Source organism: Gracilinanus agilis, chromosome 1, assembly GCF_016433145.1.
Source record: "Gracilinanus agilis isolate LMUSP501 chromosome 1, AgileGrace, whole genome shotgun sequence".
Taxonomy (NCBI): Eukaryota; Metazoa; Chordata; class Mammalia; order Didelphimorphia; family Didelphidae; genus Gracilinanus; species Gracilinanus agilis.
In genome coordinates this window covers 443,749,229-443,771,766 of record NC_058130.1, presented here as the reverse complement: position 1 = coordinate 443,771,766, position 22,538 = coordinate 443,749,229, and the positions used below count along the sequence as shown (strand labels likewise).

Sequence of the window (22,538 nt, the reverse complement as noted above, 5' to 3'; positions counted from 1 at the left end):
TTTCTAGTGTGACTTTTAGAAGTAATTTTACTATGTTTGCTATAAAATTTTACTCTATTCATGACTTAATGAACTTTTCACAGTTATGAAACAATGACATTTAGTAATTTTTGAAGTCTCAGTTTTAATAAAATAAGGAGCTGTTTTTTCCACAATAATAAATATTACAGACAGAGGCAGGTCCCCACAATTGCCACACTGGGATATGGGACCTACAGGTTCAGCCTGGGATTTTGCTATAAAGGAGGAGCAGTTGGATCTCCAGTCCAGTATGCTGCCATCAGGACCCCTAAGTTTCTTTATAGGTCCCACTTTTTCCAGGGTGCTGCTGAGACACTCAGGGTTGAAAACATGAATTTCTACCTGTGTTTAGCTTCCCTATGCTTGGGATTAGTGGCTGACACTCCACAAATTTACTGGGCTTTAGATTCCCAATGTTACCAATGGAAAGCACAACATAAGAAGACTTATGAAGCAAATGAAGATAGTTGGAGGAGAACAACATGGGAGAAGAATTTTAAATGGTTGAAAAGCACAATCTGGAGTACAGAGCTGGCCAACATAGTTTCCAGATGGGAATGAACAAGTTTGGTGACATGACCACTGAAGAATTCAAATAAGTGATGAATGGCTATAATTTCAATGGATCACAGAGGAGGACCAAAGGATCTCTGTTTTGTGAATCACTTTTCATAGACCCCTGAATCTGTAGATTTGAGAGAGAAAGACTATGTAACTCCTATTAAGAATCAGGGTCAATGTGGTTCTTGTTCGACATTTAGTGCCATTGACTCCCTTGAAGGTCAGTGGTTCTATAAAACAGGAAAACTTGTTTCACTTAGTGAACAGAACTTGGTTGACTGCTCTTCTTCTGAAGGCAATAATGTTCTTTTAGTGTTCTTTTCCATAAATCCCTCCAGATTGTCATTGCATTACTGCTAGTACAGGAGTCCATAACATTCGATTTTTACCACAGTTTATCAGTCTCTGTGTACAATGTTTTTCTGGCTCTGCTCCTTTCACTCTTCATCAATTCCTGGAGGTCTTTCCACTTCACATGGAATTCCTCCAGTTTATTATTCCTTCGAGCACAATAGTATTCCATCACCAGCATATACCACAATTTGTTCAGCCATTCCCCAAATGAAGGGCATACCCTCATTTTCCAGTTTTTTGCTGCCACAAAAAGCATGGCTATAAATATTTTTTGTACAAGTCTCTTTATCTATGATAGAGCCCTAGGTAACTGTCCATCATCTTGACTTCAACATGGCTGTCCAATATATTATTACACTACCTAATTTAAATATTATTTTCTTCACCAAAGCTAACTAGAAATATCTCTCCATGTTCTCTTTTCTATTTTCCTCAGGATCAGAAGTCAAGTAGGATACATAATTTGCTCTTAGACAATACTCCAGATTTTAGGATTTCAAGACACCTTTAATATAAAAAAACTATACAAATTCTTTGACCCTTCAGCTTCATAAATATTTTAATTTTTAATTTACATATTTTTAGTTATTAAGGTTTGGGATTCCTTATTAGCACTGTAAATCTGAATCATTCCTATTTTAATGACAGAACCTGGACCTTATGTGAGGATGTGGGTTATTGCCTGAGTATTTGTTATCATTTCTACAGATTTCCATATTATCATTCCAATTTAGCTACAGGCTTCATGACTCCACTGGTTTGTGCAAAATTCATTACAAACAAGATTGTTTTCCCTGGAAACCATATTTTCATTCTTCAAACTATTCCACATACTTGGATTTTGAAACTCAAAATTCATGTAAAGTTAGTTAGCATTTAATCAGGCTGCAGGTCCCAACTAGGTACCAAAAGGTTTTTTTTTTCCTTTTGCTTAGCAGTGTCAATTCTTTATACCCATTCCACCCCAAACATTTAGATGAGGAATGTGAATCCCAGGGAGTTTAAATGACTTTTTCATGTTCTCAGAGGTAGTAAGGGAAAGAAGCAGGGCTTCTTTCATAATCCTCTGATCATAAGAGTTATTTTCATTTTACCACAGTTCCTTCCACCTGTTCAATAGAAAGACTAAGCCATATGATTGAATGGTGGCACTGACACTTGTGATAGTTCCATGCCTAGAAGTATTCAAGAGTTCTTTTGTTAATATGTATCATTTTTAATGTTTATACTGAGCATATACACAACATTCATCATATTGGGAAGCAAGTAATGATAAAAGTTGTGGATTAGCACTGTTAATATAATTTGTAGTGAGTATGATGTTTCTTCACATTTCTATTCCAAGAGAACATATTGCTAGCAATAGGTAATAGACCTCTGATGTTGTTATTCTAAACAACTTCAGATTTCTAACCTTGAGAACAGGGAGTTCAGCTGTCTCTGGCTCTTTGTCCAAATTGCTGTCAAGGGAGAAATTATAAGTCACATTCTTCTTACATTAGACCTAACACTCATCCTTCCTAGCCTCTGATTCTGAGTACTTTGTGGTACATTATCTCTACCACCACCCACATTCTCTAACTCCCCTTCTAGTTTTCCTTGCCTGGGTATAAATGGTATTTGTCTTTAATCACTGAGGCTGTAAGTATAGGTTAACAAACATGAAGGAAATCTTATTTCTCAAATTCTTACTTACAAGCCTGTAAAGCACATATTTACAGTTGAAGATAAGAACAGATAAGAATACTTTTAAGTATTAGTTATGCAGGACTTCATTGTTATTGTTGTTGTTGTTTTTTAGCCAGGCAGATGAGACTATGCCTTTTTATATTTGGTTTCCAGTAGTGATTACACTATATTTGGAACAAAGTTCCTTTCTTTTAAGATTTAGAGACAGAAACATTTGTAGTGAGTAAATGTTTGGTTATCTTTTTGGTCACAGGCTTCATTGTAACCATTCTTGATGAAAATATTAAACACACGGAAGATTACAAAAGGACTGTTTTAAGAGATCACTTTTGTGGTACACTTTGTAATATAAAAAATGGCCTTCCCCCTGGGGGGGGAGGGGAAGCTTCAACCTGACAGTTCATGGCTTCCCAGTTCTTATCCAAATCCTAATTATCACCTCTTCCCTTCCCCTTCTTTTTTTTTTATCAATATAAGCTTTATCTTTAATAACAGTTCCTGAGTATAGAGAACCAGCCTCTATATGGTAAGGGTTCTGGGTGGCATTTTATGGCATCTGATTGTTAAGATAGGAAAAAGAAAATGAGAACAACCAGACTAGTGGTTAGCCCATGCTGCCCTAACACAATGGGTTTTGGACTTTATTTTATACTGGTTTTAAACAAATAACACAAAGAAAGAGTCATAGCTGTGAAGGGGTAACAAATCATAAACAACCCATTAAATTCTAAAGAGTAAAGGTATAAGTACAAAGACAATGGCCAAATTCCAATCATCAATTAGTAGGGGATAATTCTGGGAGTGGAAATATTTATGGAGATGCTCACTAACTGAGTTCTGTCCTCCTGGATTATAGGTTTGCACCTGGTCAAATAAAGTCCAGACTAAAGGCTCCAGTTTTATCTAAGTATTCAGTCTTATCTAAGTAATGTTTGTTAGGGTTCAGGCTTCTTAATTATCAAGGAGAGAAATCATTAACTCAGAAGATGCTGGTCTGCTAAAGACTCAAAGCTTTCCAATAAGAATATTAAGAAAGGTGGGGATCTAAAATTGAGTCAAAAGAGGAGCCTCAGATTTTTACCTTAGATGGCCCATTCTGTCTGCATCCTGACATGCAGTGCAGAAAAATCATACACACAGTTTTACTTGCCGATGATTTTGTAATGGGATCCAGATAAAATATCTATTACCAACTCTGCTTCTCTAAATGACTCCTAATAGCCTTTTGGAGGGATCAAGTTGTTTTTGGATTAACCTACCTGCTGGTACCAGAGCTTTTCAAGGCTCAGGTGACCAGAACCAAACACAAAGACTGCCTCACCCTGTATTGGTCACGTAGGGAATCCAGATAACAGGCCCTAAATTTGATCCTATTTCTCTAATGGCTCTCTACATCCAATGGCTCTCAACACCTGAGAAATATTTGGGTATACTCACTACAGCCATTAAGCTTGGTTCCTGACAGTTGCCAGCCTAAGAAGTCTGTTCCTTCTCAGTCCTTAAAATAAAGATATCTAGCTTCTACTCAGTCCTCAATCAGACCTGTGGGGAATATAAATTGAGGAGAACATCATTAGAGATTAGCTTTGCTGAGCCTTGTCAGAAGTCATTGTCCTGCTTCCATATTCAACTGAAAACCTACTGCTGAGTAGGAGGGGTTGGAGAACAAGGAGCACTTGCCCCTCCCCACTCACTCAAGCCTGTGTGTGTGTGAGGAGGGTGTCTTGCAGGTACCTGGCCCTGGCCAGACCATCAGCTTCCCAACATCCCTGTTATTACAAACATAACAGTTTTGGCCAGCCAGCCTAGGATTTTTACTTCAGAACCTAGTTGAGAAGTGATCATTATGGCTGGCTTCATCAACAGGGCTGTTGTTACACTGGGGTGCTCTGGAGTCCTGATATATGGGATTTGGAAGACTTGCGCCACCTTTTGGTTAATTACAGTTCTCCAATTTTTAAGCAGGTTATAGAATTTTATGATACATACATGTGGCAAAATTTATTGCCAAAACTAGAAGCAATCCCAATCCTGCCTCATGGCCAGAACATCATCAAGACTTAGAGCTGTCCTCACATGCTAATATGATCTTTCTTAGAAGGTGCAGGGAGGACTTAGCAGAAGCAATGAGGCTACATACAAGAAGATCTAATGCATGGGGGTCCTTTGAAAAATTAAGGCAGGGGGAGGAGGAACACCCAAGTATTTATCTGGACAGGTTATTAGAGGCTGGTTAAACTATCCTGGGTTTCAGGGACATGATTGCTCAGGACAACATCCAGCATGTTAGGAGGCAATTTGTTAAGGGCAGTCTGAATTACATCCAGGTTTATTTCAAGTTACATTGCCCATAATGGAAGACCATGCCCATTGAGGAGATAAGGAAAACAGCTGCATATGTCCATGAATCTAGAGATAGTGAACCAAAGCCATCAAAGACCTCTGAAAAGGATAGGAAGATTGCAGAGCTGAAGAGGCAATTGAAAGAAGCTCAGAAGGCCAAGGAAATAGAGGAGATTAAAAATATGGCTCTAATGTCCAACAATCAGAGGAGCCAGAGCAGGCCTAGGCAATCTTCTAGCAGAGCAAACAGCGTGGTTAAGCAGTGTTTCCTATGCTCAAAACTTGGCCACATAGTTCAGGAATGTAGGTTCAAGTCCCAAATAAATTTTGGAAATAGGAGCAATAATAATAACAACAGGAGAAATAACTATTATAATTTGAGATACAACAACAACAATAATAGTAACAACAACAGGGACAACAACAGATACAGTGATAAAGTAAAGGTCAGATGTTGTGACCATAACTGTGCCAAATTTAGTAATTCCACTAGTTTATCAAAAATGGAGGAATACCTGTCCCAAGGAGACAGACCTCATACTTTATGAACTGAGAGAGCAGCCTTAGTTGTTGCAAAAACAGATAAGGCGGCCTCAGCCACTTCCCAGCTGTGTGACCCTGGGCAAGTCACTTGACCCCCATTGCCCACCCTTACCACTCTTCCACCTATGAGACAATACACCGAAGTACAAGGGTTAAAAAAAAACAGATAAGGGCAGTGACAATGATGTGGCAGAGGAATGTGGGAAAGACAAAATGGGTGCAGAAGAAATTAAGAATTATAGATTGGTGGATGTAACACAAAGTTACAAAGAATTGACTGAGGAGGAGTTGCAAATGGAGGAGGTTATAATAGAAATTAAGGAGAGAATTTATGGGAAAGGAAACAGTGATGTGAGAAACACTAACAGGGAACCAGGCACATCTACACAAATTCTTGATAGAAGCTTGAATAAGGTAGCATTCATTGATTCTCACTATGGGGGTAAAGAAACACCATTCTATAGTAAGACTGCAGATAATTTACATCAATCTGTAGTACAGCAAGGCCAAACAACAAGAGCAATGATTTTAGACAGGTGTTCTAATGGGGATCTCTTAAAAACAGATAGTGTCAACAAGGGAGATGAGCTCCTGCAGACCATTGAGAAGGAAAGTGCTAAATTCTCAGACACAGGCACAACCTCTTCTCTGTTACCAACTAGGGAAGCTGGAAGGGAACATGGAAGGTCTAGTAGCTACAATACTAAAAGAACTTTAAAGCTGGATCCTGGAGCTAGGGAATTTGTACCAAGCCTACTTCAGGGTCAAGTGCATGAAGATATAGCACACTTTCAAGCCTGTGATACTCCAGAGAGAGCTGCCTTTGGAGTAGATTCTGAGTTAATGCATTTAAAGGAATTCGATTCTATAAATGTCAGTAGCTAAGAGAGAAACAAAATGACACCAATAGGAATGGAGAAAGAATCTACAACACTGACTTTGTTTCCTATGCAAAGTACATATGCAGTTAAGTTTCCTGTTACTGACATGGAGTCAAGGGAACAAATACAAGAAGAAGGCATAGACTCACAGTTTTGGGATGTAGTCATGAACCAAAAACATATTCCCAATTCTGAAGAATTTCCTTTAATGCAGAGAAATACCTCTCCTGAATCTAACTTTGCATAAATCAAGCAAAGCATGTTCAGTGAAGAGAAGGACACTCTACCTTACTCATGGTCTGGGAAAACTGAGATACACCTTGACAGTGATAGGCCCATGAATGGTCCAGGGATGACAATTAAGGCACAGGCAGTCCAAAAAGCCACTTTTGAAGGAGAATTACCATCATTACACTCACAGAATCCTGAATCAGCACAGACAGAAGACCTAGAACAAGATCAATGGGATTTGGGGAAATTGAGATAGAAATAACTTTGGTACCTGTTGATCAGACAGCTAAAGACAGGAAACCCTTGCTTATGGTGACAATAGGAGATCAAATCTATCCTGCTCGTATTGACACCAGAGCAACCCAGTCTGTGTTGAAATCTGCACCAGAAAATTGTGCACTAATGGGGTTTGTGAGAGTAAAGGAAGCTACAGGGCAAATGGAGTGGTGCCCAAGCTAAGATCTAAGATGGTGAAAATAGGCCCAATGACTTTAGATCATTTCTTTCTGTTGATACCCAGATGCCCTTCCAACCTCCTGGGGATGGATGTTCTCTGTAAATTAGGTGCCACCATCCAGTGTGATAAGTCAGGCCAGATATTCCTACACTTACCCAAACAGTCACTCAAGCACCATCCCTTGCTCTTCCTAGGGCAAGTGGAGGGTGATGAGGAGGAACAACATATGGGGAGTATCTTTGAAATACTGAAAGATATCCCAGAGGCAGTTTGGGCTAAGCATTCAACTGATATGGGGATTTTAAAATCTGCCATCCCTGTTGAGATCAAGGTGAAAGAGGGCACTCCACTTAGAATCCCTCAGTATATGTTGAGCAAAGAGGCCACAGAGGGTATCAGGCCCATTATTCAAAATCTCCTTGAACAAGGCATTTTGGTCTATACTATGTCCAAATACAACACACCTATTATTCCCATTACAAAGCCAAAGAAAGATCCAACTGGCAAAACACAATGACATTTTTGTGCAGGATCTGAGAACAGCAAACAACTTTGTTAAGAAGGGACATGCAGTGGTACCTCGCCCGGCAAATATCATCGCCGAAATTCCAAGCAATGCAACCTGGTTCACGGTCGTAGACCTGTGCTGTACATATTTTACTACATGAGTCCAGTCAGAATATTTTTGCATTTTCCTTGGAAGGCAAGCAACTCTGTTGGACCTGAATTCCACGGGGATTTTCAGAAAGTGCAAATATCTTTTGCCAGATCCTGCAAAGAGATCTTGAGTCAATCATATTCACTGAGAGTAAACTAGTGCATTATGTTGATGACCTTTTGCTGATGTCACCAAATGCTCCAGTGTGTCAAAGGGACAGCAAATATCTGTTACAAGAGCTATGCAAAAGGGGACACAAGATTTTCAGGGCCAAGCTACAGTGGGTTTTGCCACAAGTCGAGTACCTTAGCCTCGTGTTGGAGAAGGGTATAAGATGGATTTCCCAAAAGAGTGTTGCACATATACAGAAGTTGTGCATGCCTAAGACCAAGAAGCAGGTCCGTGCAATATTAGGAATCATGGGTTACTGTAGGCAGTGGATACCTGGTTATAGTCTGCTCTCAAAACCTCTGACAGACTTGTCTGAGACACTGTCTCAGAACCTTTAAAATTGACACAGGAGCACAAGCATGAGATAGAAAAACTGAAAACAGCTGTGTTGTCAAGTCCTACACTTGGTATCCCTGACCATGCAAAACCGTTTCACCTGTTTGTGCATGAGGACAAGGGAAGAGCCAGTGCTATATTAATGCAGACTCCTGGGGATCAGTTCAGACCAATAGCCTATTATAGCTCCCAGCTAGATGTTGTGGCTACAGGGATGCCACCATGTATGAGAGCAATTGTAGCTGCTGCCCTAATGGTTAAGAAATCTTCAGATTTGGTTTTGGGATGCAGGATTATGCTGTACTCACCTCATCAAGTAGACACCATCTTGAAAAAGAGCAACCTGAAAGTGTTTACATCCCAGTGCTTATCCCAATAACAAATTGTGTTGCTGGGTAATGAGAACCTAAATTTCCATTGTTGTAAGGAGATCAACCCAGCAACATTGATGCCAGACTTACCATTAGAAGGGGAACCCATCCATATCTATGCAGATACCTTGGAAATAGTTCAGAAAACTAGAGATGACCTTACTGATATCCCTTTGGTCTCTCCAGACCTGACTTTGTTTGTTTACTGATGGTTCTGCGTTTGTGGTAGATGGGGAACAGTATACCAGTGCAGCTGTAGTAACTCAAGATGAGACTTTATGGTATGCAGCTCTACCAAAGTCCATGAGTGCTCAAGGTGCTGAAATCCTGAGTCTCACTGGAGCTCTAGAAATTGGCCAGAGTAAAAGGTTAAACATTTTTACTGACAGTAAATACACTTTTAGTGTAGTCCATTGCACAGGCCAATATCTGGAGATATCAGGGATATATAACTGCTGGTGGGAAGGAAATAGCTTATGATAGCCTCATAAACCAACTCCTGTAAGCTGTCCAGTTACCTAAAGAAGTGGCAGTGATATATTGCCTATCACATCAAAAGGGTGTTGATGAAGTCTCATTAGGAAACAGGAGAGAAGATATAACAGCCAAATATGGTACCCAATTTGATCGCATCCATGTGCTAAACTTCTCCTTGGTGGATGAAGCAGATCTAAAACAGGCATACTCCCCAAGGGAAGTGAAGCACTGGGTAGAAAATCTAGGGACCAAATTAGTGAGAGGTGTGTGGTTTTCTAGTGAAGACAAACCCATTCTTCCAAGATCTTTATATAATACCCTACACAATGCATTGCATGCCAAAGGCCATTATGGGACCCAATCCCTGGTGGATGGCATTCGAAGACACTGGACGGCTCCTGGAATATCCACTTGTGCAATTAGAACATGCCAGAAATGCAAGGTTTGCTTGCAGTACAACCAGGGCATGACCAGAATTAAGGGACTAGGAGCCAGACAATTGGCACATACCCCATTTGAGTGCTTGCAGAATTGATTATATATCAATGCCCAATTGTCAAGGATACAAATATGCCCTAGTCATCATTGACAGATTGACTTGATGGCCAGAAGTGTTCCCTGCAAAGAAAAACAACTCAGCCTTTGTGGTGAAGACACTTCTGAGAGAGATAGTTCTGAGATTTTCTGTACCAGCTAGAATTGATTCGAACCATGGGTCACACTTTTCCCAAAACATCTTGCATGAAATTTATAAGACCTTGGGGATAAATAGAAGCTTACATTCAGTCTATCACCCTTTGTCCTCAGGGAAAATTGAGGTCTGCAATAAGAGAATTAAAACTCTGATCTGAAAAGTGTGTTCTGAAAGCCATCTGAAATGGGTACAAGCACTCCCCATTGTTCTCTTTTATTTAAGAAGTCAACTCTGTAGTGACACAAGATTGTCACCGTATGAACTGTTGTATGGCCATGCTCCATGGCATAGTTCATCCCAGAAGTCAGCTCTCTTGTCACACCTTGGAGCTGAATGTCAGTTATATAGATATATAAAAGCTTTAAAGAAAAGACTGCATGAATTGCACAAACTTGGCTTGTTAACCCAGAGAGTTCCTTTAGACTTTAGCTTACATCAGCTTAAACCGGGGGATATGGTCTACATAAGGAACTTTGCAAGAAAATCCGTTCTAGACCATAAATGGGTTAGGCCTTACTAGGCGCTATTAACTAGTCCAACATGCTTAAAAGTTGAGAACAGAGACCCCTGGTTCCATATCACACATGTGAAACCTGTAAAAGAACATGCTGTACATGAAGAACACCATGAAGAACCAACTGACCTAGAGCAACATGAAATGAATGCACGGCCAGATCCACAGCAAACAGAATGTACTGTTGAAGAACTGCTTGAAATCTAAAAAAAAAAAAAAAAACCTGCGAAATTTTTTTGCAACACAAAAACAACACAATGGAAGTTAACATAATTAAATCACAACGACTAATGTTCCTGATTAAGAAGATGACAAGCTAACCACCCACCAAGATGATGGACAACAGACAAGTGTGCATGCGGTACAGATGAAGAAAAGAAGAACACAGAAGCTACAAGCTGCAGAAATTCACAGCAGAGGGGGCACGAAGGAATGGACAATCACAAGAGTTTTTTAATCTTTATTGAGTACTGTGCAGGGAGAAGACTGGAAGGAAGAAATACATAAGGCAATAATATCATGTCATAAACACACATTTCACAAATGAGACATCACATGGTAGTTTGCATGCCACACCACATAGGCTACACAAGGAGAATTGTGGTTCTCCAGTGGGCCAGAAGATCCATGCAGTAAGGGGTAAGTATGTGCATGCATCAGTACTCATTATTTCATTGAACACAACACAAAATTGATTGTTTACCTTTTCACATAGACCTCATGTAGATAAATGAGAGTCTCTTTTTATATATGTATTATACATACATATTACATGTGAATATCTGTATATAATGGAAGGGTATCCTAGGATCTCTAACATATCAAAAGATCCATTTTTTTTTATTTGGAAGACATCAAGATAACTTCCATCTGTAAATAGGCATTGTGGATAGCCGAATTATAATTACTAACACATAGTATAGAGTTACTAATAGCTTAGGGAAAGGTAGCTTTAGGGACTTTTGAAATACAGTTAGTCAGGGAGAGTCACTATAGTCTATGAGAATAAGTAATGTATATAGCTTGGTACACACTTAAAACTAAGAAGATAACATACTAATGATTTAGAACTTAGAAGTATTAATACATTAACATAGCTTAAGTAAGGTACTAACATTAAAACTTAGAGTTAAATGTATAGACAGTTCTATAACACTTTGCTTATAGAGTTTTACCATGTTCCTTTTGTTGTGAGTTAGGAGCAAGATAAGAAGCACTTTAGTTTTTTTGCAATTTTGTGTTTGAATGTGTTTCAAAGATGTTTACATTGCATGCTTTAGGTATAGTGATTACAACTTATAATTGTTGCAGATTTGGTTTTCTGCTTTTGTTACTCTGTTACTTTTGTTATTATGCTTGTATTTTATACCAAAACCCATTTTTCAGTGTTTGAACTTTCCTTTTCCCCTCCTTAGATATGGGTAGATAGTAAAATAAGCCATAGCAATACCAAGACTATTAAGGTGTTAGGGATAAGACATTATTTAGGAAGTTGCTTAGTTATAGTATAGAAAGGGTAAACTGTGCTGAGATATCTTAAGCCTGCAGAATTTTCAGTGGAAATTTCTACTAGAAAAGGGGGAGAATACTGTAATGTAGAAAACAGCAGGATGGAATTCCTGCAAAATACAGGGTCAAGCCTCACCTAGAATTCCAGGGGACCCCCCCTGGAGAACTTTGGGTGAGGGGGCAATTGGTAGGGAGTTAAACAGTTGATTCCTGGGGGTTGAGGGGAACAGATCTTTCTGCTTGCTGTTCCTGATTTGGGGTTCACCTGGGAGGCCATAGCGGCAAAAGCCATTGTGGTTTCTACTCAAGAGTTTGCCTGTCTAGTAGGATTAGACCTTTCCAGCATCAATATAAAAATATTTAGTTATTTAGATATTAGAAGTAAATACTCTTAGCTTTGAGGGCAAGTTAGCTAAAGGTCTGCCACTCCCTTCTGGGGGAGGGGGGAGGGGAAGCTTCAACCCAACAGTTTAGGGCTTCCCAGTTCTTATCCAAATCCTAATTACCCACTCTTGCCTTCCCCTTCTTTCTTTTATCAATATAAGCTTTATCTTTAATAACAGTGCCTGTGTAATATTTGGGTATACTCACTACAGCCATTAAGCTTGGTTCCTGACAGTTGTCAGCCTAAGAAGTCTGTTACTTCTCAGTCCTTAACATCAAGTGTTATCAAAAAAGTAAATATGGTAAACCTGAGTAGGGTCAATGAAACACAATTTGGGTGGGAGGAAAGAAAATGGGGACATTAGGGGATTATAAGGAGATTGGAAGAGGAATGAAGGTATGGGAAGTATATAGGAGATAAAGGAAATGGGGTATGTAGGAGAGGGCAGCTAAAACAGGTTTATTCTCAGAGGCTTGAGGCAGAGGATAAAGGGAGGAAATTAGGGCCAGTAAGAAATGTTTAGGTTTGGCTGGAGGGTTTTTCTTGTTAGTTTCTCAAGTCTCCTGAGGGAGGAGCCCAGGGGGCCTCTCCCTGCCAGTCAAACTAATGGCTGGAGGAAGTCCTTGGGAAGGTACTTACTGCCAAGATGGATGCCCCAGTTCTCTCAAGAAATAAAGAAAAATGATTCTTTCCCCTTGAGCCCTTGTCTTAATTTTCGACACAATGATTCACCGGAGGGTTTGAATAGGTAACAAGGGGATTTATTAATACCAGGGTCAGTCAGAAGGGGACAGGGGTTTAGGATTTTCTAACTGTGGCTAGGTAGATGGTGATGGTGGGGGATGGGTTGCAGAGAGGTTTAGACTGAGCGAGTCCAGCTCTCCCAGTCAGGAAGATTTTACTGCCTTTTAAGTAAAGTCTTTATCAAATCATTAAAACTAGGGGTAACTTATTTGAGGATATTCTACTAGCCTATAGAAACTAAATCCACAATGTCTAATCACCAAATCCTCCCTTCTACCCAGGATCCACAGGAAATTCACAGATGGGGAAGGATGGAGATGGGAGATCAGGGAGAGGTCCAGAGAAATGAGATAGGTCCAAATTTCCCCAAGACAAAATAATCACAGGCCAAGGCCAAAGCAAAGCCAAGCTGAAAGGCCAAAGCAAAAGCCTCCAGCCACAGCGAAAGCCAGAAGGCAAAAGCCCCTTCAGTTGGAACTTCACCTCTACAGCTTTAAGTTCTAACTGACTTTCTGAAGATTCTAAGACGTTTAACTGACTTTTTGTAACCATTAGAAGCAAAAAGTTTCTGTTAGCCACCTTGCATTACACAAGATATCTAGCTTCTACTCAGTCCTCAATCAGACCTGTGGGGAATATAAGTTGAGGAGAACATCATTAGAGATTAGCTTTACTGAGCCTTGTCAGAAGTCATTGCCCTGCTTCCATATTCAACTGAAAACCTACTGCTGAGTAGGAGGGGTTGGAGAACAAGGAGCACTTGCCCCTCCCCACTCACTCAAGCCTGTGTGTGGGGGAGAAGGGTGTCTTGCAGGCAACTGGCCCTGGCCAAATCATCAGTTTCCCAACATCCCTGTTATTACAAACATAACAACTTTTAAGGAAGTCAATGGTTTCAAGATGTGGAAAGGAGGAGAGTGTTAAAGTATTCACTATTAACATAGGAAACATATATATACATACATATATATACATAAACATGTATAAAGAGAAATACATAAACATATATAAAGAGAAACATAAAGAGAAATATGATAAAAACATAATATAAAATATATAATAATAAAGTAGACTTATGGAACATGTATGTGTGTATCCTGTCTCTATATTTGTATATATATATATATACATATATATATATATACATATACATATATGTTTATAAATGTATGTGTGTATATATTTTATTTCATATGTATTGTTTTGTTGATATTTATTATTCACTGGTTAAAACTAAACCTAAAAAAAGACCCTAAAGCTTCATCTGCAAATGCCTAGAGATTACACACACACACATACACACACATGAATAATTTTAATCATCAAGGCTATTTTTTATCACAAACGGCTATTTTCCTGTCTCTTTGCTTATACATACACATGACATATATGTTATACACATGACATATATGTTATATGTCATATGTATGTACATCATATATGCTAAACATATGCTATACAGAGTAATTCATAAAAGAGTCTTCTAAAGTCCCCAAAGAGTTTAATTTATATTGGTTGGAAGAATAATTATATTCCCTGAGCCATAAATTCTTGAATTATTGAAAGATTAAATGTATAAATTATTTCAAACCATAACTCAAATCTGGATGCTGGTAACATAGTATTTAGAGTACTGGACTTGAAATCAGGAAGACCTAAGTACAAATATCTACCTCAAACTTTACTGTATGATTTAATTTTTTCATTTATAAGTTTGCAATAATAATAACACCTTCATCTCAGGTTATTTTTGTTGTTGTTGTTGTTGTTATCTATTGAAATAACTTTTTAAAAATTTTTCCAAAACCTTAAAGCATTATCTAGCTATTATCATCTAAGTAAAAGTACTTTAGTTGATTAAGCCGAATAGGGTGAAAAATATATACATGTCATGTCATGTATTTAAATATAAACAAACAAGACATAGTTTCTGAAACCTCCACATTCATTAATGAGTATAAAAGGAATGATTAAAATTACTCTTTCATCTATCCCTAACATATTGGTTAGGTCTGCCATGAGGAACAACAAACAAGAAAATCACACATACACTCACAAAACTAAAATATACTTACATGAAATGATGTAAAGAGAAGTGAGCAGAACCAGGAGAGTGCTCCACATATTAAAAACAATAATGTATGATGATAAACTGTCAATAACTTCATTATTTTCAACAAGGAAATGATCTGGGACAACTCAAATGGGCTCATGATTAAAAACATATCCAACATTATAGATGGAGCAGACAGATTGAAACATTACATTCTCCATTTTATTTCTTCTGCGAATGTTTCTCTAGTGTAAGCTATATGTATCTTGTTTTACAACATGTCAAAGATGGCAATATGTATTGCATTATAATATAAGTACCACCTACATCGTATTACCTGCATTCTCATAAAACAGGATCAGAGAAAAGTAGAGATAGAGCAGGGGTTGGCAATGTATGGTTCTCGAGCCATATCTGGCTCCACCTCGTGACCTGCCAGTCCGGGAAGAGCCCCAGGATGTGCCCCAGGGGGCCCTTCAGCCCCCGCCCAATATTCCAGCACCTTCTGCCTCCATCCTCCTCCTTCCACACATGTTTATGGCTCTCACGGCCAAAAAGGTTGCCGACCATTGAGATAGAGCATGGATTGCAAAATGTCAGAAAATGAATATTAAAAATTGTATCCACCTTTAATTCTGGAAAAATTATATATACATATTTATGTGTATATGTGTGTGCATACATATATATATATATATATATATCATAGTTCATAAGGTGAAAATGCCAATTATAACATTCTTTACTTCTAACATACACATATTCCATAGTTGCTAAGCATTTATTAAGAACTATGATGCACATAGAATTCTGATTATGTGCTGAGGGTGAAAAAAGTATCTTAAAGATTTCACATTTCAGTGTTTGTGAAAATATGTATACATCTATCTAAAAAAAAGATATTTAAAGTATTAGTTGGTTATAATCAACAGGGAAAAATATTAGCATTAAGGGAATTTAGGAAAAGGCTGTTTATTAAATGTAAAATTTGAGATTAGACTTAAAGGAATTCCAAGAGACCAGGAGGCAAAAGTGAAGAAGTTAAGTAATTCAAGAATTGAAAGACAGCCAATGAAAACGCATTGATTCCAGGAAATTGTTGTCAGTATCACTTGATCTCAGAGTAGTTGGAATGAGGTAAGATATAAGAAGACTGAAATGGCTGAAAGGAGAAGAATGAACAAGTATTCACATGATTTTATATTGTTCCCAGAGGTGATAGGGAACCAATGGAGTTTATTGAATAATATGCAGCTAAGTGGATGATGGAAAGGAATAGGGATAAAACTTGAGCCAAGATTACCAAACACCAATCTAATGTAGTATTCCAAGCAGGTCCTGATTATCAGAAGGCTGAATCAGGTTGATTGCAATGTTAGGGGAGAAAGAGGCTTATACAATAGTTCTTTTGAGAGTAAATAGGATTTCACAACTACTTGGACGTGTAGGATATGAAAGAGGAATTTATGATGTCACTTTGGTAGTAAGTTGAGCCTTAGGGCCAGGAAGGATAGGGTATCCCTGGAAAGTACTAGGGAAATTAGGAAGAGAGAAATGTTTAAATAAAAGACATCAATTTTAAAATTATTTGTGGAATATCTATTTTGAGATTTCTGATAGGCATCTGGATCTGAAAAAGGAGAGTTGAGAGATTATTTTAGGGTTTGAGAAATCAATTTGAAATTTTTCTACAAAGAGACAATAATTAAATCCATGGAATCTAATTCAATCATTAAGTGTAATAGTGCATAGGAATAAGAGAAAAGAAACTAGATTAGATGTCTTGGGTATATGTTCTGTTAGCTATTGATGATAAAGTAAAAGAGACTGAAAAGGTGTTCAGTCAGATAGGACAAGAGCAAGAGCACAGTACAGTCACTGAAATTTGGAGAGAATGAGTGTTAAGGATAAGAAGGAGCCAGACTCTGTTGCAGTTGTCAAGAAGGATAATATTTGAGGAAGATCAATTAGATTTGTGGATTGAGATAACTGATAACTTTGGAGAGATGATATTTGTTAATGACAAGCTCACAAGCCAAATTCTAGGATTTGAGAAGATAATTAAAAATAAAAATTTTAAAAATGATAGAAGTTATTAATTATAGATTGCTTTATAAGAACTTCAGTCACAAATGAGAGGGGAGATATGTGTGGTAACTAGCTGTAATGAAAAGATCAAGTGAAGTATTGTATAAAATAGGGAAGACATAGCAATGATAGTAGGCAATAAGGAAGTATCCAGAAGAAAGGGAGAGATTGCTGATTATAAACAATCTTCTGGAGAAGAGATGGAATAGGATCACTTGTGCATGCATTGGAGTTTACCTTGGCAAACTTCATGTGAGGGATAAAGAGGAAAATGTTTCAGAAGGGATCTGAGTGATGTTATATGATAAATGGGGGATAAGAGAGAATCTTGTGTGAATGACCTCAATTTTTTTCATGGAAATAAGAGGCAAATTTTTCAGCTGAGCCAGTGGTCACAGTTGGAAAATTAAGAGGTTAATGATGACAAAAAAAAAAAAAAAAGGTTTGAAAATCCCCTGAGGCTAATGGGAAAGAAATATGGAGAGTTGAAAACTTTTGCTTTGTCTCACTGAGATCTCAACTCAAATCATCATGGTTTTTTCTTTCCATGATTATTCAGTCTTTTCAGGATTATTCAGAATAATGTGAGTAGGAGTGAAGAGATTGAATTGTGGTCATATTACACGATGGAGGCTTAGTAAGGAAAAATCATTGGTAGGATAAAAAGAAAGGGACTAAAAAGAAAATGATACATAGTTTTCACCCAAGCATATCTTGATCCCATTTGGGAGAAAAAACAAGGACTCCCATTTAATGGCCTAGTACAGAGGTGAGGGAGAAAGGATTTGGAGGTCTCAATCAATATGATAAATATTTTATAGAGAGTTAGAGGTTTAATGATAAAAAAAAACTGTAATAAGATATAAAAAAATCTGAGTTAATGAACATAAAACAGTGTGTTTCTAGATTATGGAAAGGTCAAATATACAATCATCTCTGTATATAGCTGAGGTAAAGTAGTTTGGGTTATAAGAAATTAGTAAGTTCAAGAACTGGGAGGAAAGGATTTTAGAAACGGTATAAGATTTGTCAAGGAAAGACTATGAGTCAGGTCTTGAACTCATTGAAGAAAGATGTTTTCAGCTATTCCTAGTCCTGTCCAACATTTCATGACCTGTTGCAATTAAAAATGATAAAGATTGATATAATAATAGAAATTAGTATTTTAATTAAAGCCATGGCCATGCTGGTAAAATATATATAAGACCGTGCCTGTAAATATTCAAACTGCCGCCTCAGCCATCTTTACCTTTCGTATTGCACGCCTGCTAGCTAAGAGACCAGTTCAAAGTCACTTCTCCCTATTTAAACCTGTCCCTCACCTTGAATACCTAATCCAAAACAGGAAACCTGTTGGATCACAGGAAATGTAGTTTTAAGGTCCCCACGTGTCCATAGAAAATATATATATATATATATATATACTTTTAAATGGCATCTCCCAAATTCCAATTAACAGACCCCAGTCAGGGTTTTCTTTGCAAATATACTAGAGTAATTTATCATTTCCTTCTCCAGCTTATTTTACAGATGAGGAAACTGAGGCAAATTAATTCAGAGACTTGCCTAGGGATATACACTTGATAAGTCTCTGAGGCCAGATTTGAACTCATGAAGAGGAGTCTTTCTGACTTTAGGCCTGACANAAAGCCATGGCCATGCTGGTAAAATATATATAAGACCGTGCCTGTAAATATTCAAACTGCCGCCTCAGCCATCTTTACCTTTCGTATTGCACGCCTGCTAGATAAGAGACCAGTTCAAAGTCACTTCTCCCTATTTAAACCTGTCCCTCACCTTGAATACCTAATCCAAAACAGGAAACCTGTTGGATCACGGGAAATGTAGTTTTAAGGTCCCCACGTGTCCATAGAAAATATATATATATATATATATACTTTTAAATGGCATCTCCCAAATTCCAATTAACAGACCCCAGTCAGGGTTTTCTTTGCAAATATACTAGAGTAATTTATCATTTCCTTCTCCAGCTTATTTTACAGATGAGGAAACTGAGGCAAATTAATTCAGAGACTTGCCTAGGGATATACACTTGATAAGTCTCTGAGGCCAGATTTGAACTCATGAAGAGGAGTCTTTCTGACTTTAGGCCTGACACTCTATTCCCTATGCCACCTAGCTACCTAAAAGAAAGTAGACAGTAACACTTAGAACTTTGGGTGTGAAATAAAAAATTATGTGAATTGGGTGCTTGCTGGTATAGGTTTCTGATAAGTTGTTAGGGCCAGTTATCAGAAGTACACAGGTTTGGAAAGGCCACCAAGAGAAACTGACAAGATACTCAATGATGTAAACCAGTGTTTATTAAAGTAAGGACAGGAAGGGAAGGAGATTGTGACAATATGATTAATTGATGTATCTAAACCTTGTACCAAAACTCAGTAATTGTCTTTACCAAGTTGTATCTACACAAACTATACGCTCTTTTTACGTAAATATCCCAACACCTACTATACCTCATTATCCAAATTTCTCCACCTTAGATGGTAACTAAAGTAGGAAAAGGGCTGGAAGGTAAGCAGGTTCAAGGGCTCAGAAGGGAGAGGTTCTCACTGACAGATGGCTTCAGCAGTTTGGTAAGAGTCTCAGTAGAACAGGAGTATCAGGGAACACAAACAGGAACCAGATGTACAGTCACAAGGAAAGGGAGTAATGGTCCAACCCTCAGTCCACCTAAGGAAGTCAAATATACTCAACCACTTCCAAGGAGATAAAATGCTCACAGGAGAAGTCCACATACTGACTCCCTCCAGAGAGATCAACTGTTCCCAGCAGAAACTCACTTCATAGCTCTGGAATCATTCCTGTCTCTGCTTTGCAGCATTTCCTGCTTTTCCTCAATTTCCCAATAACATTTCCCCCCTTTGCCCAAAGTCAAAATAGTGTTGTAAACAATATTTTGGTATTTATGCACTAACAAACTTTTATCTCACCTAGACTAATATTCTTACCCAAAATAACAAATAGCCTACACTTACCTATCTTATCCTATCTAATACCACCTTACTCTAGGGATTCAGTCAAGGAAAGGAAAAAGGAACAGTACAATGAACAGTTACAAAGTTCAAAGTACAAATCAAACATATGCAAAAGCAAAAAACATCAAAATAAAAATATAAACACAAATTACTTGCAAAACAGTAAAATCCTAAAATACTATTCTTATAAACTAATACAGAAAAATTATATTACTCTTGTAATGCATAAACAGCAAACTTAGAAAAAAATTTGAAAAAGTATACATGACACAACATTGCATAAGTTTTTACATAAAAGTTAAGCCAATCCATCAAAATTATTTATGCAAAATACATTTAAAAGTAGATGAAAATTCAAAACAATCTTATTCCAAATTAAAACCTTATTCCTATTATTAAAAACTGAACTTTTACATAGAACTGTATGCATGTAAAAACTGAATTAGTATTAAATAATAACTACATACATAATTTTACACATATACACATAATGCACATACAACATATACATGTGTTCTATACATATATACTCAATATTTACATACATATAACATGCATCTACATACACTATAATACAATTTTGTAGTCCTAGCTATAATACACACTATTTACATATATTTACATATCTATTTACAAATTTATGTGATATATGTTCTGTAATATGCAATATATGATGTTATATGTAATGTATGTTTCTTATGTATGTTGTAATGTATTTTGTAATGTAAGTCAGAAACTTATCTTATCAACCCTAAACTCTAATTTAACTATTTTAATCACCTAAAACTAACCCTATCTACCTATACTATTATTATTCTAAACTAACTAAAATCTAAAATAAATCCTATACTAAGAAACTAACCATTCATTGTTAGTACCTATCTTATAACTAATTATAACATTGTTAGTACCCAACTCTATATTGTTCAGTAGTTGAAACAATGTATCCTAACCCTGTTTATGTTCTTGTATATATGCTTTTATTGTGTTGTTATTTATGTTATGTTAATATTACTTTTGCTTGCCATATGCATACCAAAACTTCTGATCTTCTATCTTCTATCTTCTTATCTTGTTTGAAAAAAAATCTCTTCTTCTCCAAAGTCCATGGTAGTAATATGCATTGCTGTATGTTTATGAAAATATGTTTTGTTGCTATATTACATTATCCAAATTTCTTAGAAGCATTAGTCTATCAATCATTCAATCTTCTTCACTGAAATTTTTCTTTAAAGTCTTTAATGCATAATATTTACAAGTCTTTCAGTCTCTGTACAATGTCCTTCAATTTCTATGAATCCTCCTGTTCATGAGCAATGTCCTCTTCTATCCAAATGTCTTCTTCCACTGGAATGGTACTCTCCTTATTGACCTTTTTGACTGGAGACTCTATCTGACTGATGAAATCTCGGCTTTCTACCCATTCTTCTTCTTCTTCAATTATTTTTATATTTTGAATTACATGATCTAATTTCATATGTGAAAAATGATACCACGAATCTCTTCCTAATACTTTCACTGAAGACGATGAAACTAGTACAAAGGCCTAACCAACTCTCTTGTGTTGCCTATGTTTTGGTAAAAATTTTCACATATACCTTATCATCTGTTTGAAAATTATGAAGAGAATAATCCAATAGACTGTATTGGATCAATATTGCCATATCATGCAGTTCTCTAAGCCAGTGATGGGCAAACTAGGGCCTATGGGCCAGACAGATGTGGCCCCCTAAAATGTTATATCTGGCCAGGTGATAGTATTCCTAATCTGACAAACACAATGAGTAGGATACAATACAATGAAACTTTGAAAGAGTTGTCTTAGAAACAGAGTGACAGATGAGCATTTCCTTTCCTTTGGTCCCCTCTTTAAAAAGCTTGCCCATCACTGCTGTTGTGAGGAAGTTTACTAAATTATTATTTAGGAGACCTATCTGGAAGGGTTGGAGAATTCTAAATGTAATGGGGAAGAAGGAAGTGTGGCCTCTCTCTCTGAGATGGACTCCAGGGTGGTTGGGACAAATTCTAACTGATCCTGGGAGTCCTCAGAGGAAGTGGAGTTTGCACCCTGATTTCTTGATATCCAGAAGGAAGACTGTCATCTACTTGTGGGAGATTTTTAGTAGAGACTATTAATCTCAACCTGAGTTGCAGGTTAATTGGGCTGGGTTAGCTCCCAAAATCTACCCACCTGAAGGAGTACAAATAGTGGTCCTGGAAGAGCTGCAACATCACTGGAGTGTGTCAGGACTCTGCTGTGAGGATACCCACTTTGGTCCTGATATTCTTTGGGCCCTGTCTTGCTTTAGGTCTCAGTTCAATGTAGATAAGTCCCTCCCCTGACCCTGTGGTTTGCCCATAGTCTGGAAGTATAGAAACCCCTATTCCCATCCTTTAGACCATTGTTCCCTTAATTAAATTTGTTACAAACTCTCTTGTCATTTGCTAACTGGTTTTCA

At 37.4% G+C, this 22,538-nt stretch overlaps 1 pseudogene; it reads left to right on the top strand.

Moving 5' to 3' along the window:
• Window positions 1–351: 351 nt before the first annotated feature.
• LOC123252705 overlaps window positions 352–22,538 on the top strand; it is a 196,220-nt pseudogene continuing 174,033 nt past the window's right edge.